Source organism: Stomoxys calcitrans, chromosome 1 (genome assembly GCF_963082655.1).
Source record: "Stomoxys calcitrans chromosome 1, idStoCalc2.1, whole genome shotgun sequence".
NCBI classification, from domain to species: Eukaryota; Metazoa; Arthropoda; class Insecta; order Diptera; family Muscidae; genus Stomoxys; species Stomoxys calcitrans.
The window spans coordinates 51,168,640-51,196,303 of record NC_081552.1 but is presented as its reverse complement, the minus strand read 5'-3'; the positions used below and the strand labels follow the sequence as shown (position 1 = coordinate 51,196,303).

General features: G+C 35.4%; 2 protein-coding genes across 17 annotated transcripts in view; one reads left to right on the top strand and one right to left on the bottom strand.

Annotated features, from left to right (window-relative positions):
- LOC106092620 (zinc finger and SCAN domain-containing protein 12) overlaps window positions 1–14,346 on the bottom strand; it is a 190,266-nt gene extending 175,920 nt beyond the window's left edge. For 2 of the 14 annotated variants that reach the window (XM_059366358.1, XM_013259525.2), the window contains exon 1: window positions 13,836–14,341. The gene's annotated coding sequence lies outside the window, so the exon portion shown is untranslated. The other 12 variants (XM_059366351.1, XM_013259538.2, XM_013259521.2 and 9 more) reach the window with 11 other exon arrangements.
- LOC106093470 (zinc finger protein 136-like) overlaps window positions 14,132–27,664 on the top strand; it is an 84,579-nt gene continuing 71,046 nt past the window's right edge. The window contains exons 1-2 of one of the 3 annotated variants that reach the window (XM_059366406.1): window positions 14,132–14,607; window positions 14,707–14,735. The gene's annotated coding sequence lies outside the window, so the exon portion shown is untranslated. Of the gene's footprint in view, window positions 14,608–14,662; window positions 14,736–27,664 lie in introns of all 3 variants that reach the window. The other 2 variants (XM_059366386.1, XM_059366396.1) reach the window with 2 other exon arrangements.

Here is a 27,664-nt window from a genome sequence, read left to right as displayed (position 1 = left end):
AAATTGTAATGTTTTAAAAGTAAATATATCTAAAAAAAACTTTGCATGAATTTCACATGATCGCACATTCAAAGAAAATAAGAAAATTCCGGCGAAGGGATAAGATCTCCAAGACACATTTGGTAAAAAAACTATATATGTATATAATATTTCCACAACAAGAGTTTTGTATGAAAAGGCTCATAGGCAACAGAGTTCACGGTATATATAATAATAAATAATTTTCGTTTTTTTCCAGAAAAAATTTTTTGCTAAAAAAATATGTTTTTCAACCAATATTTGGTTAAAAAAATCCACATTTCAAATAATCTGTATATAAAATTTTACAATTTGAGGTGAAATATGTTTCAAGGTAAATAATAATAATCATTACTATTAAATACTGTAACAGGTTTTTGCTTTTACAAAACCTGTTTTTTTAAAAATTGTTAGAGTTGTGTATTAGTTTATTTCGTTGGATTGTTATAATCTCAAAAAACTTGTATATGCCCTGTATGAAAAACTATGGTAGTTTATGATCCTTTTTAGATTTTGTATGACGTTTTTGATCTGTGTTGTTCTCAAATATAGTATAAAATTTTTGGTAAAGTTTGGCGATTCCATTCAATTCGGTTGAAGATGAATGACATTTAAAACTTTCAATGAGCTCATTCCTTTGGTTTCTTAAAATTTTACTGTTTTTTTCGCTGATATTTTAGTTGCCCAAGTTTGCTTTGCTTGCTCTAAAATTAATAGTTGATTCATATTGCTTTTCTATTTGCCGATTTAAAACTTTCGTATGATTTGTTGTTTGTAAATTGCTCTATTTTGTGTGATATATGCCATATTTGATTTATTTGCATCTACTTACATTAACGGAAGCCGATTTAAGAAGTTAATGGACTATTATAACCATGGTCTGTACACAATTCACATAGCTTATCGTCCTTATTGAGTTATAGCACATTTGGTTGTTCTGTTTTGTTTTTAAATCTTTTTATGGTACTCTCTGAAAACCGTTTATCACATATTTTATAGAACTATCATGATTTTCTAACTTTTGTGAGTTTTTGTTTTCTCCTAATCACTTTTTATGCTTCTTGTACTTTCTTTTGTAACTTCTAGTAACTCACAAAATATTTGTATTAAAAATTGTAACAACATACCTGTTAATACTGCCAGGTACTAGAAGAACTAGAGTCTTGCAATAATATTCATCCCATATGATTAAAGGGCTTGAAACCAGCCCACTGTCTTGTTTTTCAAGACAGTGGATTTTATTGCGGTTTGTGGTACAGTTCTACACTCACTGAAAGTAATTGCAGCAGTTAAAGAGAAATATAGAAAATGAATTTATATTAAAAACTTGTAGGTCACATAAGATCAAACTATATAAGACAAAGTAGATGGTAGATGTTTGTCTAGACCAAATCCGCTTTGAAAATTTATGAAACAACTAAATCTGAATAATAGACCCATGAAAAACATTCAAAGCTGCTTAAAAAAAGCAAATTTAACAATTAACTTCAGTGAGCATAAAATTGTATGACTAACAGTTCTGTGGACAGGAAACTATGGCTTATAATTTTAAGAAATAATTGACTGAAAAACAAAGATTTAAGAAAACAAAATAAGAAACTACTTGGCAAAAATTTTTATTTCCCAGAGAAGAATTATTTGGTGAAGAGACACCGGCGACTGCTAGCTAACTTAATATTTTTTTGGCAGTGCAAAATCCTATTAACCTTATCGTAATAATATCATTGAGTAATGATAAAAATAACCACAAAAGAAAAATTTGTTCGCTCGAGTGGCATTATATTTGTTTTCGCATTTGAAAAAATTAACTTGACAACTATTTTCTAAACAGCAAAAATCATATACATTATTGTTATAAAATTTGGGCGATGCCAATTTAAACCAAATATTATTTTTAAAGAAATATTTGCAATTTTTTTAGATAAGAAACAAAGATTATTGTTTAATTTTTTAGAATTTTTTCATTTTTTTTTTTTTAATTTAACTTTTTTTACATTTTTTTAAATATTTTTTGATTTTATTTTTTAAAATTTGTTATTTTTAATGTTTTAATTTGTTTTTTTTTTAATTTAAATTTTTTTTTTAATTTTTTGTTTTTTCGATTTTTTTTATTGTTCTAAATTTTTTATGTTTTTATTTTTTCCTATTTTTTTTATTTTAAAATTTTTTTTAATTTTTATTTTTCTTAATTTAATTTTATCCGCTTCTTATGTTTTATTTTTTTCTAAATTTTTCTCTTTTGAATAATTTTTTTAACACTAGTTTTTTTTCTCCAAAATTTAATTTTCCATTATTTATTTTTTCATAACATTATTTTTTTATAATTTACCTTTTTATGTATGTAATTTTTTTTGTAGTTATTTTGTTTTATAATTTACCTTTTTTTATAATTAAACTTTTTGATAATTTTTTTTTGTTTTGATTTAATTTTGTATAATTAAATTTTTTTAATGTGATTTTTTACATTTTATTTAAAATTATTAATTATTTTTGTTTTAAAAAATTTTTTTTAATATGATTTTTTACATTTTATTTAATCACCACCATATGATAGGGGATGTAAAGGGTGATTTTTTAGCTCATATTTTTTTTGGCAACACTGATATAAACAGCGCACGCACGTTTCGTGCTTTGTTTCACTGTCAAACATCTTCAGTTTAGTCTATAACCATGAATCGTCTTACAGACGAACAACGCTTGCAAATTATAGAATTTTATTATCAAAATGCGTGCTCTGTTAAGAAAGTTCATCGCACGCTCCTCTTCTTCAGCGACGAAGCTCATTTTTTGCTCAAGGGGTAGGTAAATAAGCAGAATTGTCGATTTTGGAGTGAAGATCAGCCAGAAGCATTGCAAGAGCTATCAATGCATCCAGAAAAAGTCACAGTTTGGTGCGGTTTATGGGCTGGTGGCATCATTGGTCCGTACTTCTTCAAAGATGATGCGAATCGTAACGTAACTGTGAATAATGAGCGCTATTGAGGGATGATATCCAACTTTTTTTTGCCCAAAATACAAGAGCTTGACAAGACGGTGCCACACAGCACGCGTATCAATATACTAATTAAGAAGCGAGTACTGTGAACAATTTATTTCACGTTCGGGACCGGTCATTTGGTCGCCTAGATCGAGCGATTTGACGCCTTTAGACTATTTTTTGTGGGGCCATGTTAAAGCTCAAGCCCGCTTCAATTGACGCATTAGAAGACAACATTGAAGCATTTATTCGTGAGATACCGGCCGAAATATTGGAAAGAGTAGATCAGAATTGGACTAAGCGGATGGACCATTTGAAGAAGTTTTAAAGAATTTTAAACATTAAATTATATGAACCGTACTATCGTTTCAAATAATGATTTCATGAATTTTTCTGAATTTCATTCTTTTTTGTTTTGAAAAACTTTCCTATAGCTCTTAAAACATGACCCTTTATTTATATAATTATTCCTTTTGCAACACATGGAAATATCCAGTTCCGACATTTCAAAGAATGTTTATTTCTTCGTAAAATTCTAAGGCGATTTAACGATGTCCGTGTGTCTGTCCGCTACGGTCTTTAAAAACTGAGATATTGAGTTGAAATTTTGCACATAGTACTATTTCTTCTATACGCATCTTGAACTCTTGAATGAGCCACATCGGACTATATTTCGATATAGCTGCCATAAAGACTGATCTGGCGATTTGGGGTCTTAACCCCGTAAAGGCATTTTTTTGTCCGATTTCGCTGAAATTTGAAGCAGAAATGAATACGGGGGGCCCGATATTTAAACCGAATATGAACCATATCGGACCATATTTACATATAGCCGCCATATAGAGCGATATGCTGGTTTAGGGTCTTAAGCCGGTAAAAGGGGAATTTATAATCCCATCTCGATGAAATTTTAAATAGTGCGTTGATTAAAGCCTCCCTATATCCGACTCAAATATGGTTCAGATCAGACCGTATTTAGATAAAGCTGTCATATAGACCGATCTGCTGATTTAGGGTAGGCCTTGATTAAAGCCTTCCGATATCCGACTCAAATATGGTTCAGATTGCACCGTATTTAGATAAAACTCTCATATAGATCGAACTGCCGATTTAGGGTCGTAATCCCATAAAAGCCGCAATTATTATCCGATTTCGCTGAAATTTGGAATAGTGAGTTGACTTAAGCCTCCCGATATCCGACTCAAATATGTTTCAGTTCGGTCTATATTCAGATATGGCTGTTCTATAGACCGATCTGTCGACTAAGGGTCTTGAGCCCATAAAATCTGCATTTATCACTCGATTTCGCTGAAACATGAAACAGTGAGTTGTTTTAAGCCTTCCTTCTTCACACATATTATGGTCCAGATCGGACATTATTAAGATATAGTTGCCTTATAGACCGATCTGCATATTTGGGCTCTTAAGTCCATAAAAGCCGAAATTATTATCCGATTTCATTGAAATTTGAAACTGGGAGTAGATTAAAGCTTTCCGTTATCATACCTAAATACAGTTCAGATCGGTCTTTATTCAGATATAGCTGTTATATAGGCCGATCTGCCGATTAAGGGGTTTAGGCCCATAAATGAGGCATTTATTGCCCGATTTCGCTGCAATTACATACAGAGAGAGTATTAAGCCCCTCGTCATCCCACCATATGGTCCAGATCAGACTATATTTACATATAGCTGCATATAGACCAATCTTTCAATTTAAGGTCTAAATCCCATAGAAAGCGGATTTGTTGCCCGATTACGCTGAAACGGCGACTAGTATAAAAGTTCTCGGGACCTGAATAAAATATGATCCAGACCAGCCCCCACTATGGATATGGTAATGGAGTTGTTATAAAATAGGAGGGTTGATTTATCCATGGTGAGTGTCCAAAGTTCGGCACGGCCGAACTTCACACATGCTAACTTGTTTCTTTTTTTTTTTTTTTTTTTACATTTTTTTTGTTTATGTATTAATCTTAAATATAAATTTCATATACGAGATACCAGTTATTTTCATTTATTTTAAAACTTTATATTTACCTCGACCTTTTTAATAAAAATTTCTAATTTTTTTAAGAATTGTTTTCGATCTATATTTTTTTTAGTACAATTTGTTTCTTTTTTTATTTTAATTCTTTTATTGTGTTTTCAGAAATATTGAAAAAAATTACCTAGTCAATACAAATGCTCTAAATACCAAATAAATGAATTTCCTAATATGCATTATTGTGATAACATTTGGGCGATGCAAACTTAATCTAAAAATGGCTTTTAAAAACAATGTTATCAAATTTAAAAAAAAAAATAAATCTTTTATTTATTTTTAAAATTTATTGTTTTATTTTTTTTTTTACTTTTAGTTTTTTATTATTATTTTTAATTTTAATTTAATTTATAATTTATTTTAATTTAATTTATAATTTATTTTAATTTTTAACGTTTTTAATTTTTATTTTTTTATTTCTAAATTATTTTATTCTTTATTTTCATTTGTTTTTCCTACGTTTTATTTTTTATTATTGATTTTTTTTCTATTTTGTTTCTTATTTTTTATTAACGATTTTTTCTATTTTGTTTTTTATTTCTTATTTTTTATATTTTATTTATTTTTTATTTTAACTTTTATTTTTTATTTAATTTTTTTCCTCATTCGTTTCTTCAAATTTGTATGCCCTTTAGTTTTTTCACAATTTTCTTTTTCAAATTTTTATTTAATTTGTTCTTTAAAATTTAAACGGTTTTTATTTAATTTTTCATAACTTATTTTTTTATAATTAAAATTTTTTTAATACTATATACTAATTTTTATTTTTTTATTTCTAAATTATTTTATTCTTTATTTTCATTTGTTTTTCCTACGTTTTATTTTTTATTATTGATTTTTTTTCTATTTTGTTTCTTATTTTTTATTAACGATTTTTTCTATTTTGTTTTTTATTTCTTATTTTTTATATTTTATTTATTTTTTATTTTAACTTTTATTTTTTATTTAATTTTTTTCCTCATTCGTTTCTTCAAATTTGTATGCCCTTTAGTTTTTTCACAATTTTCTTTTTCAAATTTTTATTTAATTTGTTCTTTAAAATTTAAACGGTTTTTATTTAATTTTTCATAACTTATTTTTTTATAATTAAAATTTTTTTAATACTATTTTTTTTATACCCTCCACCATAAGATGGGGGGTATACTAATTTCGTCATTCTGTTTGTAACTACTCGAAATATTCGTCTGAGACCCAATAAAGTATATATATTCTTGATCGTCGTGAAATTTTATGTCGATCTAGCCATGTCCGTCCGTCTGTCCGTCCGTCCGTCCGTCCGTCTGTCTGTCGAAAGCACGCTAACTTCCGAAGGAGTAAAGCTAGCCTCTTGAAATTTTGCACAAATACTTCTTATTAGTGTAGGTCGGTTGGTATTGTAAATGGGCCATATCGGTCCATGTTTTGATATAGCTGCCATATAAACCGATCTTGGGTCTTGACTTCTTGAGCCTCTAGAGTGCGCAATTCTTATCCGATTGGGATGAAATTTTGCACGACGTGTTTTGTTATGATATCCAACAACTGTGCTAAGTATGGTTCAATTCGGGCCATTACCTGATATAGCTGCCATATAAACCGATCTTGGGTCTTGACTTCCTGAGCCTCTAGAGTGCGCAATTCTTATCCGATTGGAATGAAATTTTGCACGACATGTTTTGTAATGATATCCAACAACTGTGTCAAGTATGGTTCAAATCGGTCCATAACCTGATATAGCTGCCATATAAACCGATCTTGGGTCTTGACTTCCTGAGCCTCTAGAGTGCGCAATTCTTATCCGATTGGAATGAAATTTTGCACGACGAGTTTATTTATGATATCCAATAACTGTGCGAAGTATGGTTCAAATCGGTTCATAACCTGATATAGCTGCCATATAAACCGATCTGGGGTCTTGACTTCTTGAGCCTCTAGAGTGCGCAATTCTTATCCGATTGGAATGAAATTTTGCACGACGTGTTTTGTTATGATATCCAACAACTGTGCCAAGTATGGTTCAAATCGGTTCATAACCTTATATAGCTGTCATATAAACCGATCTTGGGCCTTGACTTCTTGAGCCTCTAGCGTGCGCAATTCTTATCCGATCAGAATGAAATTTTGCACGACGTGTTTTGTTATGATATCAAACAACTGTGCCAAGTATAGTTCACATCGGTCCATAACCTGATATACCTGCCATATAAACCGATCTTGGGTCTTGACTTCTTAAGCCTCTAGAGTGCGCAATTCTTATCCGATTTGAATGAAATTTTGCACGACGTGTTTTGTTATGATATCCAATAACTGTGCCAAGTGTGGTTTAAATCGGTCTATAACCTGATATAGCTGCCATATAAACCGATATTGGGTCTTGACTTCTTGAGCCTCTAGAGGGCGCAATTCTCATCCGACTAGACTGAAATTTTGCACATAGTGTTTTAGTATCACTTCTAACAACTGTGCTAAGTATGGTTCAATTCGGGCCATTACCTAGTATAACTGTCATATAAACCGATCTTGGGTCTTGACTTCTTAAGGCTCTAGAGTGCGCAATTCTTATCCGATTAGAATCAAATTTTGCACCACGTGTTTTGTTATGATATCTAACAACTGTGCCAAGTATGGGTCAAATCGGTTCATAACCTGATGTAGCTGCCATATAAACCGATCTTGGGTCTTGACTTCTTGGGCCTATAGAGAGCGCAATTCTTATCCGATTTGCCTGAAATTTTGTACAACGGATCCTCTCATGACCATCAACATACGTGTTTATTATGGTCTGAATCGGTCTATAGCCCGATACAGCTCCCATATAAATCGATCTCTCTATTTTACTTTTTGAGCCCCCAAAGGGCGCAATTCTTATTCGAATTGGCTGACATTTTACACAGGTCTCCAACATATAATTTAATTGTGGTCTAAACCGGATCATATCTTGATATCGCTCTAATAGCAGAGCAAATCTTTTCTTATATCATTTTTTGCCTAAGAAGAGATGTCGGGAAAAGAACTGACAAATGCGCTCCATGGTGGAGGGTATATAAGATTCGGCCCGGCCGAACTTAGCACGCTTTTACTTGTTTTTAATTTTTGTCTTACATTTCTTTACATAAATACAATTTATTTTTTACCTAAACATGTTTAAAAAGGCTTTTGGAAACAATTTTTTTAAATAAGAAAAATAAAATTTTTTATTTATTGTCAAAATTTTTATTTTTTATTATTTTTTTTAATTAATTTTTTTATTTTATTCAAATTTTAAAATTTTTGTGAAAAATATTTAATATTTTAGAAAATATATAAAAATATATATAAAATATATTTTTCTTTTAAATATTTAATTTTATTTTATTTTTTACTTTTTTATTTTTTTACGTTTTTTTATTTTTTTACGTTTTTTATTTTTTTTACGTTTTTTTATTTTTTTTTTTTATATATTTTTTTTTTTTTAATTTTTTGGTTTGAATTATTTTAGAAATAAATTTTTAAGGTTTGGATTTGATTTTACTAATATTGTGAGTTAATATATTTTTAGTTTTTTGATTCAATTGTACCCTTCACCACTACCGTGGTAATACCCAACTTTTTTTTAATTATGTGAAAAATTGCTTTTACAATATAAATAATGTTTCATTTTAATCGGTTAATAAAATTGGTCCCTAAAATGCTTCATTTCATTTTAGTGTTTTAATTTAATTTTTATTTCTATTATTTTATTTAATTTTCGTTTCATTTCTTATTTAATTGTCAGCGATTTTTTTTTTAATTTTTTTGTTTGTGACGGAGCCTAGGTCAGGCTCAAAGGTTATTCATTAAAGTCCAATACCCAAATTGAGGTGAAAAAACTCAAAATCAACAGAAAAGCTGCCTATACACCCTGATAGAAGCAATTGGGAAACTATTGGGTTGCCCAAAAAGTAATTGCGGATTTTTTAAAAGAAAGTAAATGCATTTTTAATAAAACTTAGAATGAACTTTAATCAAATATACTTTTTTACACTTTTTTTCTAAAGCAAGCTAAAAGTCACAGCTGATAAATGACAGAAGAAAGAATGCAATTACAGAGTCACAAGCTGTGAAAAAATTTGTCAACGCCGACTATATGAAAAATCCGCAATTACTTTTTGGGCATACCAAATACAATAGATGAGCCTAATAGAAGAACTTCTGTTAGGAATAAAATCAAAAAAAAAATCACAACCTTCGTGGTTGTTTTTGTTGTAGGCACATTGGTATGTGGAGTTAACAATCCTCGTCTACAGGATCGATCACCGCGGGAACGTTGTTGTACACTGAGCCGGTAGCCCTTGCCTCAGTAGTAAGGCAAAAGACGGTGCCGCCCAGCCTCTCACTCAGACTCTCCACTCGATATCGCTGATGGTCCGCGGCTGCAATTGCAGCTATTCTGTATACGAAGCATTCCACTCTCCGCAACCTGTGGTAGCTTTCAGCTGAATTTCTCGTGATAACGATAAAGACCACATAAAACGGAGTTCAGAGTTCCAAACCGTACGGGGCTTATAGTCAATTCCATGCCAGGCCAACGTTCGTAACATCGTACACAGTAAAGAAGGTTGAGGGAGAAGTCTAGCAACAATGAAATATTGCAATTTCATTGTTGTATTCGGCAAACTGTTCAACGTCAAGCTTACCTTTTAATTTTTACATTTTAATCTTTGTTTGCATTTCGTTTTTCTAGCCTCCACCATAGGATGGGGGTATACTAATTTCGACATTCTGTTTGTAACACCTAACCGAATGGTTCAAATTTAAAGGAGTGTGCCAGGTCCTACCCTGGACCTTGGAATTAGGGACTCATGTAGCCTTCTGGAGCGATAAGCTTCTTTCAGGCGAAGGACTTCGAAATCTTCAACGCTTGGTTCAAGATTTTAATGCAGAAATGGCAGACGGATGGGATTATGATATAGGAGAATATTTAAGCGGCGCTGTTGGCTCTGATGCCGGGCCATATGAGGTCGAGATAAAGTCATACTTTGTTTGATCCGGGGCTATTAAGTAGTAGATATCTAGAAATAAGACTGCTGACGAGTGTTTGCTAATCTATTGAATCAGTGAATATATCCCTGTGCGTGTTTCTTGGTAGGTAAGACGCTTCCAACAATGAATACGCAAAGAAGGCTTTTGTTGATTCTAGGCCTTGTTATGTACTTCTGATGAGGGTGCTGACGGGCCACTGCAATGTGAAGTCTTGGATGTCGCACAGTGGTCCAAACATCATTGATATTCATCCTCTCTATGAGTTGTTTGGTAAGTAAGAGACTTCCTTCAAAGAATGCGCCAACAAAGCTTGAGCTGATGATGTGTGGGTTGCAGGAGCCAATCAGTACCCTTATGATCAAGGCTTCTGACTACTCTCTGCAGTCATGGGGGCATAGACTTCCAGGAACATAGCCCACATCTTCACTATAGGTTGAGAAATAGATTTTAAAGCAAACCACTTTCTACTTTTCCAATCTTTGGGAGGCCATTATAACTTATTATCACCGCTTCAGTGAACTGGCACCGCCCTTGGATGTGCTAGATGCCGAGAGGAAATTTCCAGACATCATTAACGCAGCAGCCGCTTGCTTTATACCAGCCAATGCGGCCCAATTTTCCGGCGCAGGCAGTGTTACTCGCAGACGAGCGTGAAGGGAACCCAAGAATCTGCGACCTGAATCTGGAAATATACAGGGTAGTCAACGAACATAGACGGAAATTGGGGCTGAAATACTTGGAGCAATGTAACTTAGGCATCGGTTTAGGCAAGCTGTGGTCTACTGTTAAGTCACACTCGAACCCCGGTAGACGGGATGACAGGACCTTAGTCACTTTTGTCGAAATAACCGTGACTGATCCGAAGAGATGTGCCAGGTTGTTCAAACGTCAATTTATTGTGCATCCCGAATGTGACAGGGCAAGGAGGAGAGCCATTTGCCGTATCCGTGGTCTCCGAGCCGATGGACTGCCATCACAATTTACCGTGGGGAAAGTTACGAATATCAACCGTGGCGCCAAATCACTCAAGGCGTTGGGCCCCGATGGCATTTTTACAACTTTCTTTGAACACTCTTATAGTTCCCGATGTCTGGAAAATGGGCAGAGTGGTCCCGATACTGAAGCCTGAAAAGGACCCGAGCTTGGGGGAGTCGTACTGACCGATCTCCCTTCTCTCACCAGTAGCAAAGACGCTTTAGGCATTACTCCTTCCGAGCCTCGTTGAAGAATTTACATTCGCGAACGAACTTGCCTCAAGCAGCACGTGGAGTGTAGACAAAGAAACCTTGTGGACCACGTACAATTTAAGGTAAGTTATGCAGCGCCAGTGTGATCTCGTCGGCTCTGTGATACGCAGTGGAATAATATTCAGATCTGGCGGAATGCCCTCCGAACTGCGACGGACTGACTCCACAGTTCTCATGTGGACCACCTGCATCAGGAGTCAAATATACTACCAGTGCAAAGACGTTACTGCATACTGTCTAAGCAATACCTTTTGGGCTGCTATCGCAGAGACCATCCAATTCACCATGTTGTGGATAGATATACACAGCCCAGAAGCCTTAAGGTAGATCTACATGATCTAGAGCGAGAAGTTCAGCGCTACAAGAGAACCTCTGGATCAAGCGGCATATCAAGCGGGTCTATACAACATTCATGCAGACACGCTAGCAGATGCAGTAAATAGCTACCGGGCGAATGTAGTCCTTGGAGAACGGCCGCATGCCATTGCACCCACAGAAATTGTCCTCCCCCGGCAAACCAGAGTAGTTCTGGCTCAATTACATTAAGGCAGATGCAGCCGCCTCAACACCTACCGAGGAAGGATTGATGCCGACGTGCAAGATGTATGTCCCGATTGTAACCAGGGACCACACCAAACACGTCACCTGTTTAACTGCGCAGCCAGACCCATTCGACTCAGAACCAGATCCCTGTGGACGCTCCCCATCTTAGTCGCAGAGTTCCTGGATCTTGACACTCAACAGAATCAAGCAGACGAAATATAGAACGCAACAAACTGCTACAACAACAACTTATTAACCCTCCACCTGGGGGTATACTAATTTCGTCATTTCGTTTGTTACACCTCGAAATATGCGTCTAAGACCCCATAAAGTATAAATATTCTTGACCGTCAAGACATTTTACGTCGATCCAGCCATGTCCTTCCGTCCGTCTGTCTGTCGAAAGAACTCTTACTCTAACTCTAATTTTACACAAATACTTCTTATTGGTGTAGGTCGGTTGGGATTGAAAATGGGCCAAATCGGTCCATGTTTTTATTGGGTTTCCCAAAAAGTAATTGCGGATTTTTTAAAAGAAAGTAAATGCATTTTTAATAAAACTTAGAATGAACTTTAATAAAATATACTTTTTTTAAACTTTTTTTCTAAAGCAAACTAAAAGTAACAGCTGATAACTGACAGAAGAAAGAATGCAATTACAGAGTCACAAGCTGTAAAAAAATTTGTCAACGCCGAATATATGAAAAATCCGCAATTATTTTTTGGGCAACCCAATATAAAGCTGCCATATAAGCCGATATTGGGTCTTTGACTTCATGAGCCTCCAGAGGGTGCAATTCTTATCCAATTATTTTAATATGTCGATATGATACGACTTCCAACAATAATGCCAAGTATGGCCCAAATCTATTGATAACCTGATATAGCTGCCATATAACCCGATTCCCCAATTCGACACTGGAGGGCGCAATTTTTACTCGATTTGCCTGAAATTTTGAGGTAGTATTTTTCGATGACTTCTAATAGCCATGAGAAGAACGGCCCATATTGGTCAATAAGTTTATGTAGCTATTATATGTATATATTTAAAGTTATTCAAAGAACTTGACAAATGCAATCCATGGTGGCGAGTATATAAGATTCAGCCTGCCTGAATCGGATTTGCTTACATGACTATGTAACATTAAAACATTGAAATATTGAAATTTTGACTCAGGTTTTTCAGGGTGTTCCATGTGATAGAAATTTTTCTATAAAAAATCTCCGTTTTTATTACAGATCTTTTTTCCAATTGTCATTCAGAAATGGTTCTCTTATTTCTTTGGAGTTTTAACAAATTAAGTCCACAAAAATAAACGTTTCTTCAGATTTTTATAAAGTACAGTTATTAAGAAACATTGTCAATTCTCTCATTTCGAGACGTAGTGAACCCGAAAAGAAGATGATGCATTATAAATGCATTTGGTTATTCTCCATTAAGATGTATGGTATACAAAGGGTATACCACGTTAACAAAGAAATTCAAAGACATTCCGAAAAACATCACTCGAAGAAATCTTTCCCTATCATAGGACGTTCATTTCCTGCTGTTTGCTTCTAACCAGTGAAGACATGCGAGAATGTTGTTCCCATACTCCACTCCATATTGGGGAACCGTTTTCACAGTAGAAAAACCATAATGGCGTAACGATGTTTTGTTACTATAAGGTCATAAGTCATTGAAATTGCAATGATTATTTGTAATTATCCACGCAGCAATAAAGGGACACAAACTGAACCTATCACTCCAGAAACTTAAAAGTGAGCAGCCATTCTAGATGACCACGAAATACGAAGATCATGGTAGAAACTCGGGCGAAAAGCGTGCATAAGCATGTATGCTAGGAATACACACACATACGCAAGCCCAAATGGGTGCAATCATTATTGGGGACTTGGAAGATTTCAAGAATTTCATTTGGCATATTCAGATTTAGCATATCAAAAAAAAAACGCATGCAGACCAGTCAGACTATGAAAAAATAACAAAAAAAAAAAAAAAAGAATATATCCTTTTTATACATACCTATAAAGACCAGCGTTCTAAGACCACACCAAACCAAGCAACTCTTGGGTCTTTTCTTTTCACACACGACACGGTTTATACTCTTTCTACTTCGACGTATTTTAAGACTCGTGAAAATCGATATAGAAATTACAGTTTCAATTGTTTGTATAGTAACCAACCGTAAATAATAAGTTATTGTAACACTGTCAAAAGTTCATTGGAAATCTTCAAACAATTTTATTGGGAAAATTTTGATTAATTTACACTCCAGCAGCAAACAACGCTTCCAAAAATTTCTTTTGATTGCTTTTGATTTTTTCATTCGTACCGTAGCTGCCAAAAAATACAACTCTGCTTGCTAAACAAAATCCACATTAACTCACTCACGCAAACATGCACACATATACCCGAATAGATACCACACATATGGCGGTAGAAAACTCAAGTCACAGCTGTTTTGCCAAAATAGTAGAGTAAAGTGGAGTGTAAAGAAAGACAGTGTTTATAAAGAAAATATATAAAAATTATCATAAAACAAAAAACAAAGTTTTTTGTGTCCTAAAGTAAAAAAAAACACAGCTACTTGTCGTTTTCAAATTTGTTGAAAGGCAAAGACATCCTTTTTTTGTTTGTTCAATGCAATAGAAGTAACAGAGTGAAATAGTTTTGTGGATTGACATTTGATTGTGTAGTTTGGGACATAATTCCTTGTAAAGTTTAAAGTGAAAATAAATTAAAATATTTTTCACCCTTAACGTTTTTGTGTCCCCAAGAACCTATAACATTCCATGTGAGTATATTGTTTCTTGTTTTTAATATAGTCCAGTAATGACTTTTTAAAGAAGTATAAATTCTATGTTTGTGTTTTTGTTGTTGTTTTCTTTCGCAGCTTTTTCTTAAGTCTCATGGGCTAAGTAGGTAAGTCTTACAAAAAATCGTTTTTATTATTGGTCCTTGGACAATTTTTTGATCATAGAAATCAAATATATTATGTATTTAGTAATTTAGCCGAATGTGGCTTCCTTATTTGGGGCAAGATCATAGGAGCCTTAGAAAACAGCGGCTGGGTAATATGGTACTCCAAAGTCATTCGCTTCATAGAATTTACTTGAATGTTTTGTTGTTGAGGCGGTATTCTAAACATGCATCATCAAAATTAAATGTCAAATTGGCAGTACTCCCTAAAGCCATTCATTTGTATCACATATTTTCCAAATCTGGCCGTGTATCCAGGTTGGGGGTTTTGAGGTGGGGCATTTACGCAAATACTATTCCATATATCAATGTTGTTGTTGTTGCTGTTGTCGTCGTCCTAGCCACATTTTGCTGTGGAGGTGGCGATCCTCGTCAAACTCCTGTAGTAGGTGAGCAAGTTCGTTCCGATCCAAAGGGAGCATCATATGTACTCAGTATTTGTGCAAGAGCAGGTGCCGCCCGACATCTCACTGAAATTCTCCTCTCGATACCACTGATTGTCCGCGTTTGACATCGCAGCTATTCCATATGTTAAAACATTCCACTATCCGCAACCTGTGGAGGCGATTTGCAAAATTTTGAAGTGTTTGATATGAGCGAATTTTTATTTTTAGACTCCTAAATAACCTAAAAGACAAAAATTTTGCATGAAAATTTGAGGTCAAAAATCACTTTCTCTCGCCACTCACATAACCCAAATGGACGCATAACCTTATAGTTGCAATATCTCCGCACGGGATAGCTATGAGCAACTCACAGAATGGAACATTGAGGTCTGATTTGTGTTGTTTATTGGTGTCACGAGAAGCTTAGCTGCGAGCTACCGGGCGCGTCCACAGGTGGCGGATAGCTACTCCATATATATGGTCTCAGTGTGAGGTTGGGTGGCACCGGCTCTTGCACAAATACTGAGTGCCTATGATGCTCGATATGTCAAGGCGAATTATTGGCGCCTTTAAGTAACCAATGGCTACCCTGTTCCCGCGGCTGTCGGTCCTTTGGACTGGAACGAGCTTGCTCATCTATAGGTGCTTGACGAGGATCGCCACCTCCACATGAAAATGTGGATAGAACAACAACAACATCATCGTCCTAAGCCTATTGTAAGGGGTTTTGGTGTTGGGGCGGTCCTCCAATTTTTGATATGGAATTCATACTCTACTCCTGAATACCTTCCATTTCAGTCCCATATTGTCCCGTACGGTCCCCTTTGTTTTGGGTAGTTATTTTGGGTCAGCTCCAAAATAACCTTGTTCCTTCCGGACCACTCCCCACAACCTGTGAAAATTTCAAGAAAATCGGTTCAGCCGCTTTTGAGTTTATACGGAACAAATAAATTTACAAACCCACAAACAAACACAAATTCATTTTTATATATATAGAGAAGCTGAGCCTGGCTCATTTTGCTGCGGCCGATAATGCCCTGTTGGAGAGGAGTACTCTAAATTTGGAAATTTCTGCCTAATTTCAGTTGAAAATGTTTTCCAATTTTCCTGTAGATTTTTCTACATTCAAATACCTCTTATTTAAACGTTACATTGCAATGGTCAGTAAAAGTATTGTTTTGGGAGAGTGGTTTACCCCCAAAAACTTGGTCCCAAAAGTGAAAGTCTATTTCGTCCTCTACCCCCAAAGACCTTTCATTTAAGACCCATATTGTCATGGTCGGTAAATATGTCCGATTTGAGGGGATTTTGTGGGTGGGGTGACCCACGAAGGTCCCAAAATTGGATATCAGATTCATTTTCTACTCTCAAATACCTTTGATTTGATACCCATTTTGTAGTGATTGGTCTATAAATCCTTTTGGCGGGTTTTGGGGGTGGGCGATCCCCATTAATTTGGACCGCATTCTTTATGTCATATTCTTAGTCTACTTCCGAATACCTTTCATTTGAGTTCTATATTGATATATATGTTTGTTTGGGGAGTTTATGGGGTTGGACGACCCCTTGGATACTTGATCCCAATTGTTTATAAAGGGTGATTTTTTTGAGGTTAGGATTTTCATGCATTAGTATTTGACAGATCACGTGGGATTTCAGACATGGTGTCAAAGAGAAAGATGCTCAGTATGCTTTGACATTTCATCATGAATAGACTTACTAACGAGCAACGCTTGCAAATCATTGAATTTTATTACCAAAATCAGTGTTCGGTTCGAAATGTGTTCAAATTTTGACAAATTTTGTTCAGCGATGAGGCTCATTTCTGGTTGAATGGCTACGTAAATAAGCGCCTTCTTTTACTTTATATGGAACAAAAGTTTCGTTGGAATATTTATTTTCGAAAATTAAATGAAATACCTTGCTACGAAAATAGTATTGGGTTGCCCAAAAAGTAATTGCGGATTTTTCATATAGTCGGCGTTGACAAATTTTTTCACAGCTTGTGACTCTGTAATTGCATTCTTTCTTCTGTCAGTTATCAGCTGTTATTTTTAGCTTGCTTTAGAAAAAAAGTGTAAAAAAAGTATATTTGATTAAAGTTCATTCTAAGTTCTATTAAAAATGCATTTACTTTCTTTTAAAAAATCCGCAATTACTTTTTGGGCAACCCAATATATCGCTTGACTAACAGTTTAACAATATATTGTAAGTGCCTTTATCTGAATCCCATATGACGTTTATTGGTCTACGAATTTGAGTTTGGATGTAAGGTGTTCTCCATTCTTAAAAAACTTCATTTCAGCCGGTTATTCTCATGATGTCTGATTTAGTGGTGTTTTCGAGGGAGTGGTGGTTCCTAAGATACTTTGCCCTGAAAAAATTTCAGCATCGTGCTCTTCTCTCAAATACCATTTATTTAAACCCCATATTACTTTTCATTTGCGCCACATATTGGCATGGTCGAAAAATTTTTTCCCTTTAGGGGTGTTTTGGGAAAGGGATGATGCCCTAAATACATGATCTTACATTTGGATATCAAATTCGTATTCTACTCCCAAATACCTTTATTTGAGCCCCATATTGCGATGGTCACTAAAAAATTGCTGTTTGTGGGGTATTTTGGGAAAAGAAAGAGCCCCAGAAAATTGGTCCCGAAAATCAGTATCAATTCGTGCTCTACCCCCCAATACCTTTCATTTAAGCCCCACATTGTCATGGTCAGTAAATATGCCGATTTAGGGGTGTTTTGGGGAGTGGGGTGGTGCCCCAAATTCTAAGCCCTGAAAATATATCAGCAACGTGCTCTATTCTCATATATCTATATATCATTTATTTGAACCCCATATTGCCATTGCCCTCAAAATTGGATATCAAATTCGTTTTCTAATCTCATTTAAACTCCTTATTGCAAAAGTCAGCAATTATGTCCGGTTCGAGGTATTGACCCTAAAAACTATGAATATTTAGTTCCACTCTCTTTACGAACCAAATTGTCTTGGTGAGCAAATACGTCCTATTTGGGGGTTGTTATGGTGGTGGGACGTCCCCTAGACAGTTGCCTCCTAATGTTGATATCAAATACGTGGTCTACTCCCACATACCTTTAATTTGAGCCCCATATTTCCATAGTCGGCAAACATGACCGGCTTGGGGGTGTTTTGGGGGATGGGCGGCCACTCAATGAGTTGGCCTTGAAAATATATATCGGATTCGTGTTTCACTTTAAAACCCCTCTTTTTTGAGCCTCATATTGCAATTGTCAGAAAATACTTACTATTTGGGTGTTGAGGGGGTGGGGTGGCCCCATAGACACTTTTCCCGAATATTAATATCAAATTCGTGCTTTACTCCCAAAGACCTTTCATTTGAGCCTCATATTGCTATAGTCGTAAATTTGTCCCCTTTGGGTGATGTTTTTGGTGAGAGGCGGCCCCCCAAACACTTAGTCCCATATTTGGATATCATATTCGTATTCTACATTTAAATACCTTTTATTTATGCCCCATATTCCCATGGTCAGTAAATAAGTCCTGTTTTGGGGGGGTGTTTTGGGAAAGGGGTGGACCCCCAGAAACGTGGTCCCACATTTGGATATCAGATTCGCATTCTACTCGCAAATACCTTTCATTTGAGTCCCATATTGCCGTGGTCGGTAAATATGTCCGATTTAGGGGTGTTTTGGGGCTTGGGGTGATCCCCCTAGCACTTGATCCGACAAATGGATATCAGATATGTTTTCTTATCCTAAATACCTTTTATTTGAGTCCCATATTGTCGTGATTGGTCTAGATATATGTTTGGTAGATATATGTTTATCCGAAATTTGGATACCAAATTCTTATTTTTAGGGTACTATATGGGAGCACACAAAATTTCGCTTAAATCCCACCACCCATCTCTGAGTTCTGGCGTTACTGAAAATTAGGGTAAGGGGGAGGGTCCACCCCCCCTTCAGATATTCAAAAATGTAATACCCTATTTTCACCACGGGATCATTATGAACTATCTGTGAAAATTTCAAGAAAATCGGTTCAGCCGTTTCTGAGTCTATAAGGAACAAACAAACACAAATTGATTTTTTTATATAATATTATAACTAGGGTTGCCCAAAAAGTAATTGCGGATTTTTCATATAGTCGGCGTTGACAAAATTTTTCACAGCTTGTGACTCTGTAATTGCATTCTTTCTTCTGTCAGTTATCAGCTGTTACTTTTAGCTTGCTTTAGAAAAAAAGTGTAAAAAAGTATATTTACTTAAAGTTCATTCTAAGTTTTATTAAAAATGCATTTACTTTCTTTTAAAAAATCCGCAATTACTTTTTGGGCAACCCAATATAAAATTTTGTCATTCAAGAAAATTTTAGTGAAATTTTGTGTTTAAAATAAATTTAATTAAAATTTTTTCTGTAGAAAAAAAAATTATTTAATTAAATTTTTTCTATAGACAAACTCAATTTGGGGGGGGGGGGGTTCCCGCCCTGGATCTTGACTCCATGAGCCACTAGAGGGCACAATTCTTTTCCAATTTGGCTGAAATATTGCATGACGTGTTTTATTATGACTTCCAACAATTGTGCAGAGTATGGTTGAAATCGGTCCATAACCAGATATAGCTGTCATCTAAACCTATCTAGGGTCTTGAATTCTTGAGCGTCTAGAGGGTGCAATTCCTATCCGATTTGGCTAAAATTTTGCATAATGTGGTATGTTACGACATCCAACAAGTATGTTTTAAATAAGTATGGTTCAAATAGGTCCATAACCTGATATAGCTGCCATATACGACGATCTTAAATCTTGACTTCTTGAGCCACTAGAGGGCGCAATTCTTATCCGATTTAGCTGAAATTTCGCATGACGTGTTTTGCTATGACATCTAACAACTGTGCCAAATATGGTTCAAATCGATCCATAACCTGATATAGCTGCCATTTAAACCGATCTGGGATCTTGAAATCTTGAGCCTCCAGAGGGCGTAATTATTATCCGATATGGCTGAAATTATGTACATCGGCTTCTCTCATGATCTTCAACATGCGTGTTAAATAAAGCTACAATAGTATAGCAATTCTTTTCTTTTATCCTTTGTTTGCCTAAAAAGAGACAAATGCGATCTATGGTGGAAGATTCGTCCAGGCCGAACTTAGCACGCTTATACTTGTTTAATTTTGTGTTTGAATCTCCGTTTTTTTTGTCAAATTACTACATTGTTTTTCATTGCAATTTTTACCAAAAAACTGAGAGTGTGTATATTAGTAAGGAACTTATGTCAGCCTTATTAAAGTCTGTCGCTTTTATTAATAATTTTCTTATCAACAGATAACAGCTCATATGCCCACTTGCATATACGCTTGCATTAATACAATACTTGTAATGATCCCTTTAGAAACAAGGGAACAGTATATGGGACAAGAGCGCACATCAAGCCTATTACTGTCTTAGGTATGTCCATAGTGGCATGGGGTGGATTAATATTCGCACCCTCTTTCCAATCTAACCTAGCCATATGGAATGGAGTCTCATTTTAAGCACAATACCTAGAAGTACCCATAGTCCTTCTGCTCCTCTCATCACACAAATGGTCCAATCCTGCTCTCATAATTTCGTGGTTTCTTCTGTGTAAAATACGTTTCATGGAATATCATATTGAAATACCTAATGGAACCCCTAACGCAACGTGGGCGGTACGGCATGGACTGTTGTTAGAGGATTGCACAAAGGCACTGAACTAAAGGGCAAAATTAATAAGTCTCACATCAATAGTTTGTAGTTAGCCTATAAGGTAAATATGTTTAAATTGAATAAGGATAATAGAAACATAATGGAGTTCCCATGGCCGTATACTACACCCACTTAGGCTGTGCAGTTGCAGTGATTAATAAAATTTGCCCATTTTATAAATACAATGTTCGTTTAATTCGGTGGTTTAACTGAACACACTTTGCTGTACATAGATAGCGCCTTATTACTGCAATGTTCATGAGAAGCAATACTTGAACACTGGCCAACATCCATGAATGAAGAACAGGTGTTGGGTTGCTTCATTCCAGGAAGGAATAGTATGCTCTCATAAGCTTCTTAAGGAAAACTACGACTCTATCAAGAATTTAGGCTGCAAATGAGATTAGAATGGCATGAAAAGAATGGTACCTTCCAGCCATATCTGTGGAATTTTACCACGTTTTATAATTGAACTTTAATAATAAATATTTGTGAATACGCGATTGAGTTCATATCCAACTCCCCCCTAGAAAATAAATGAGGTGGTGCTGAAAAAAAAACTGTTCATAATAATATTGGGTTGCCCAAAAAGTAATTGCGGATTTTTCATATAGTCGGCGTTGACAAATTTTTTCACAGCTTGTGACTCTGTAATTGCATTCTTTCTTCCGTCAGTTATCAGCTGTTACTTTTAGCTTGCTTTAGAAAAAAAGTGTAAAAAAAGTATATTTGATTAAAATTCATTCTAAGTTTTATTAAAAATGCATTTACTTTTTTTTAAAAAATCCGCAATTACTTTTTGGGCAACCCAATATTTGCAAGAAAGGACACAAAACTAAAGGAAACAATAGACACATAGATTATCAGAAATGTATATAATGACATAGTGTTCACTTGTGCTTACGCAGTACTGTTGTAATACTATCACAATTTGATGGTATTTTAATGCATAGATAATATTTCATTACTGGAATATATGAGAGGCAAGGGTATTAAAGAAATGCAGAGTTTCTATGATTTTAATATACATTGGTATATAGCTTGGTATAAAATATATATCTGTATAGATAAAAGAGTTGCGTGACTGACTGATTGCTGGCTGACTGACTGACCGGCTGATCATCGCTAAACGGCTAAAGCTAGAATCATGAAATTTTGCACGAATGTTGGTCTTGGATCATAGGCACAGGATAAGGCTGGATTTGGCGATATTCGTACGTTAAGTTACTAAAAAGTACGAAGTGGTACATATTTGGCCAGCGCGAACGGGCAAATATTAATCATCGAAAATCGCTTTATTGTTTTTCAAAATATTCCCCATTAAGATCTATACATATTTGCATGCGTTTGAACCAATTGTCGAAGCACTTTTGCCACTCTGATTGAGGTACACCTTGCCAGTAAATATTGTGCGGTTAGAAGATTTGTTTTTAATTCATGCATTTAAGTATTAAAATATACAAAATGGTACTTTCTTTACAGAATGATCTTAAGCTCTCAAAATTGGGATACAGCTGCACCTTGGCTATAAATTTTGAGCGAACAGAAGATTTTTATTTTTTGCGAAATCCTACATTAAGGGACTAAAACGTACAAATTGGTTCTATCTTTACGAATTGAGCTAAAGCGCTCAAAATTGGGATTCATTTATACCTTGACAATATATTGGGTTGCCCAAAAAGTAAATGCGGATTTTTCATATAGTCGGTGTTGAGAAATTTTTTCACAGCTTGTGACTCTGTAATTGCATTCTTTCTTCTGTCAGTTATCAGCTGCTACTTTTAGCTTGCTTTAGAAAAAAAGTGCAAAAAAAGTATATTTGATTAAAGTTCATTCTAAGTTTTATTTAAAATGCATTTACTTTCTTTTAAAAAATCCACAATTACTTTTTGGGCAACCCAATATATTGGGCGACTTAATGATTTTTCCGATGCATTGTTTTTATACCCACCACCATAGGATAGGGGGTATATTCATTTCATCAATTTCCGACCCTACAAAGTTTATATATTTCGGATTGTCGTAGACGATTTAACGATGTCCAAATGTCTGTCAGTCTGTCTGTCCGTCCGTCTGTTGTAATCGCTCTACAGCCTTCAAAAATTGAGATTTGTGCTAAAATTTGGCACAGATGCGACTTTTTGATGCACGCTGGTTAAGTTCCTGAACGGGCCAAATCGGACCATATTTGGATATAGCTGCTATATAGACCAATTTGCCGATAAAGGGTCTAATGCCCATATATCCTTTATTTAGATATAGCTGCCATAGGGTCTGAAGCCCATGAAAGCTTTATTTATAACCCGATTTCGCTGAAATTTGAAACAGTGCATTTTTTTAAGCCTTCCGACATAAATATGGTTCAGATCGGACTATGTTTAGATATAGCTGCCATGTAGATCGATCTGCCTGTAAAGGGTCTGAAGCCTATAAAAGCTTTATTTATTACCCGATTTCGCCGAAATTTGATATAGTGAATTTTTTTTGTAGCCTTCCGACGTCCGACCTATATATGTTTCAGATCGGACTATATTTAGATATAGCTGTCATATAGATCGATCTTCCATTTTAGGGTCTTAATCCCAGATTTATTGTCCAAAAATGTTACTTGTATATGAGTTCTCGGGACCTGAATAAAATATGATCGAGACCTTCCCCTATTAAGATGTAACTATGGATATAGAAGTGGAGTTATGATAAAATCAGATGATTATTATATCCTTGTTTAATTTGATCCATATCGGACCAGATTTGGTTATAGGTGCCATATTTCTGAAATTTTATACGCAATTATAACAAAACTTCATAATCTTCTAAACTGAGATACTACCTAGGGTTTAGGAAGTCCTACACTAATAAGCCAAATCAAAACGGAGCTAGCGAAGCGGACCACCGGGATGCTAGTACATAAATATTTTAAATACTTATGCCCGTGTATTCTTAACATCTTTCTCTACAAATTGATGAACTACTTTTGTTTTCAAGACATTCTAAATGTCTTTATTGCTTAAGCTTATGAAGGATTTCTTGAGTTTTCTCCGTGTGATTCTTCGGAATCCCCATTAGTCTCGTATTCTTCGCTTTGGTTAGCCATTTGTATTATGCCATCAGATACAATAACGCAGCATGTGACATCACCATCGACCTTCATCTACTTTGAGAGGTTATTAATTGAACATTCAGGCTTTATTGCAATGTTTGATTGTATAACAGCAGCATAATTGCCCTTTTCGTTATCGTGATACAACAGGTTGTTCCAAACATTATCTTAAACTTGTAGTGTTACATTGTTCCAAGATATAGCAGCTGTCTACAAAGCTGCTTGATATTCTATGATTTGGCGATATCATGTCCGCTGCCTGCAAAGGCATCTAAAGTTTTTGGATCATTCATTTGTGGTGGTTAAAGTTTCGGATTGTCCCTTGAACAATAGGCTGAATAAAGCATGTGAAAGAAATGTTACTATAACTTTTTCAGATATCACACTCCATATCAAGGCAAATGTTTTGTAGAATTTCTAGAGGCATATTTGAAAATTATTTTCTTCTTTTGTATTAAATCCCGTAAAGTTTGCTTGCCTACATTTATTTACAATGATGCATTTGAGGTACCCATTCTTGAAACTAATTAAGGACAATAAACATACGATAGATTTTACATGGTCGTATCTACATAGTAAGAAGCCGTGATTTATGAAATGTTTCAAAATGATAATAATATCGGCTATTATTTAAACATAGAAGAAAGAAAATTCCAAAGATAGCCGGTTATGAATGCTTCTTCTCAGTCAAAGTAACTAATTGTGTGGCTATACTATGCACTCAATGAACAAAACAGTTGGTGAACAGTTTAAAGAAGCAGGGAGAGGATGCATTATTTTGCAATATGTGATGGGCTCATAATCTATTTTTTTGAAATGATCACAGTGAATAACGATTCTGTGATGAAAAAACGGGATGTGTGACAGGTTGCCTTTTCAACGAACATGCCCAAAAAGTACATGACCCCTTTAGGATTGTTAGAAGTAATGCGACGAAAGGCGTGATCAAAGCAATATGATGTCTCAAATGGAAGGTATAGCGAATGTGACATAAAAAATGGCGTCATGTGCCTGGGGGTCATCCCAGCCTCTAAAACCCACGATCATGATAAGGTAGCAATCACGAGTGTTTTAGTAGCATGTTATCAACCAAACACTAAAATATGGATTCATCCTTCAGAGAGCCTAAACCCCAACAGGACTAAAAGGAAATGTAATCAACCTAATTATGAAAATATGGGTTCAAATTGAAGATATTTTAAAGGGATGGGCAAGTTAGGTTATAAATTAAGTCTGTGGATAATTATCGTAAGGTATTCAAGTTCCTAGAGGAGACAGAAACAAGTAAGAGCGTGCTAAGTTCGGCCGGGCCGAATCTTATATACCCTCCACCATTGATCGCATTTGTCGAGTTCTATGTGCGCTATCTCTTTTTAGACAAATAATAATAATTGAATAAGAACTGTTATCCTATTGGAGCTATAGCAAGTTATAGTCCGATTTGGACCATAATTGAATGCTGATTGACATTGTAGAAGTCATTGTGTAATATTTCAGTTCATTCGGATAAAAATTGCGCCTTGTAAGGGCTCAAGAAGCAAAATCGGGAGATAGGTTTATATGGGAGCTGTATCAAGCTATTGATCGATTCAGACCATACTAGACACGTATATTGAAGGTCATGAGAGAAGGCCTTGTACAAAATTTCAGCCAAATCGGATGAGAATTGCGCCCTCTAGAGGTTCGAGAAGTCAAGATCCCAGATCGGTTTATATGGCAGCTATATCAGGTTCTATATCGATTTAGGCCATACTTAGCACAGTTATTGGAAGTCATAACAAAACACCTCATGCAAAATTTAAGCCAAATCGGATGAGAATTGCGCCATCACTTGGCTCAAGAAGTCAAGATCCAAGATCGGTTTATATGACAGCTATACCAGATTATGAACCGATTTGAATCATACTTAACATAGTTGTTGAAAGTAATACCAAAACACTACGTGCAAAATTTTAGTTAAATCGGACGATAATTGCGCCCTCTAGAGGCTCAAGAAGTCAAGACCCAAGATCGGTTTATATGCCAGCTATACCAGATTATGAACCGATTTGAACCATACTTGGCAAAATTGTTGGATATCATAACAAAATACATCGTGCAAAATTTCATTCCAATCGGATAAGATTTGCGCCTTCTAGAGGTTCAAGAAGTCAAGACCCAAGATCGGTTTATATGGCAGCTATATCAGGTTATGGACCGATTTATACCATACTTTGCACAATTGTTGGATATCATACCAAAATACGTCGTGCAAAATTTCATTCAAATCGAATAAGAATTGCGCACTCTAGAGGCTCAAGAAGTCAAGACCCAAGATCGGTTTATATGGCAGCTATACCAGATTATGAACCGATTAGAACCATACTTGGCACAATTGTTGGATATCATAACAAAATACGTCGTGCAAAATTTCATTCAAATCGGATAAGAATTGCGCACTCTAGAGGCTCAAGAAGTCAAGACCCAAGATCAGTTTATATGGCAGCTATATCAAAACATGGACCGATATGGCCCATTTACAATACCAACCGACCTACACTAATAAGAAGTATTTGTGCAAAATTTCAAGCGGCTAGCTCTACTCCTTCGGAAGTTAGCGTGCTTTCGACAGACAGACGGACGGACGGACGGACGGACGGACGGACGGACGGACAGACGGACGGACATGGCTAGATCGACATAAAATTTCGCGACGATCAAGAATATATATACTTTATGGGGTCTCAGACGAATATTTCGAGTAGTTACAAACAGAATGACGAAATTAGTATACCCCCCATCCTATGGTGGAGGGTATAAAAAGGTATCACACATTCCTACTTAAGCCCGAACGAGCATATCGTGTTGTAATTAAAGGTCCCCATTATGCAACCAGTATAGCCAATATAAAAGCTTTTCTTTAAACCCACGGCCATGAAGTTGGCAGTGTTCGTAATGTACAATAATTAGTCGAGTTAAAAAAAATCCTCTTCTTATGTTTTTTGTGGAACTTGTTCCCAATCCGAACAACAAAGAAGTCTTTAATATTCGCTTTCTCGACAACGCAATTATGCAAGTTGAAGCACCAAAGTAATGTGAAGACATTGTTCACTGTTATCGGTGTCAGAAGTTTGGACATACCAAATCTTATTGCAGTAAATTACTTAGATGTGTTAAATGCGGCCTCGACCATTCTTCAGCGGAATGCAAGCAAGCCGTAAGCACCCCAGCAAAATGTGTCCATTGCCTGGAGAATCACACGTCCTTTTATAAAGGTTGCAGGTTTAACCAAAATCTGGTGAGTAAAAGAACAACACGGGCTAGAACCAATCCTATGCCAGATAATTTTGTTCCACTAAACAACTAAAATCAAATTATACAAAATGGGATCTGATACTCGCAGACGATACGCGGTGGGCCAGTTGGTGAGAATGTTATTCTACAAAAAAATTAAACCATGCTTGAGAAACAGATAAGAGTTAATAAACACCCTAATTAATATAATGTCCATGCTTATGACTAAAAATTGCCTACCTAGCGATAGACCGTATGGGTTCCGCAGAAATCGTTCTACGGGAGACCTAATGTCATTTCTGTTGCAACGTTGGATTTGCTCTATCCACCATTTTGGTGAAAGTAAGGTTGTGGCTTTGGATATCTCCAAGGCATTTGATAGGGTCTGG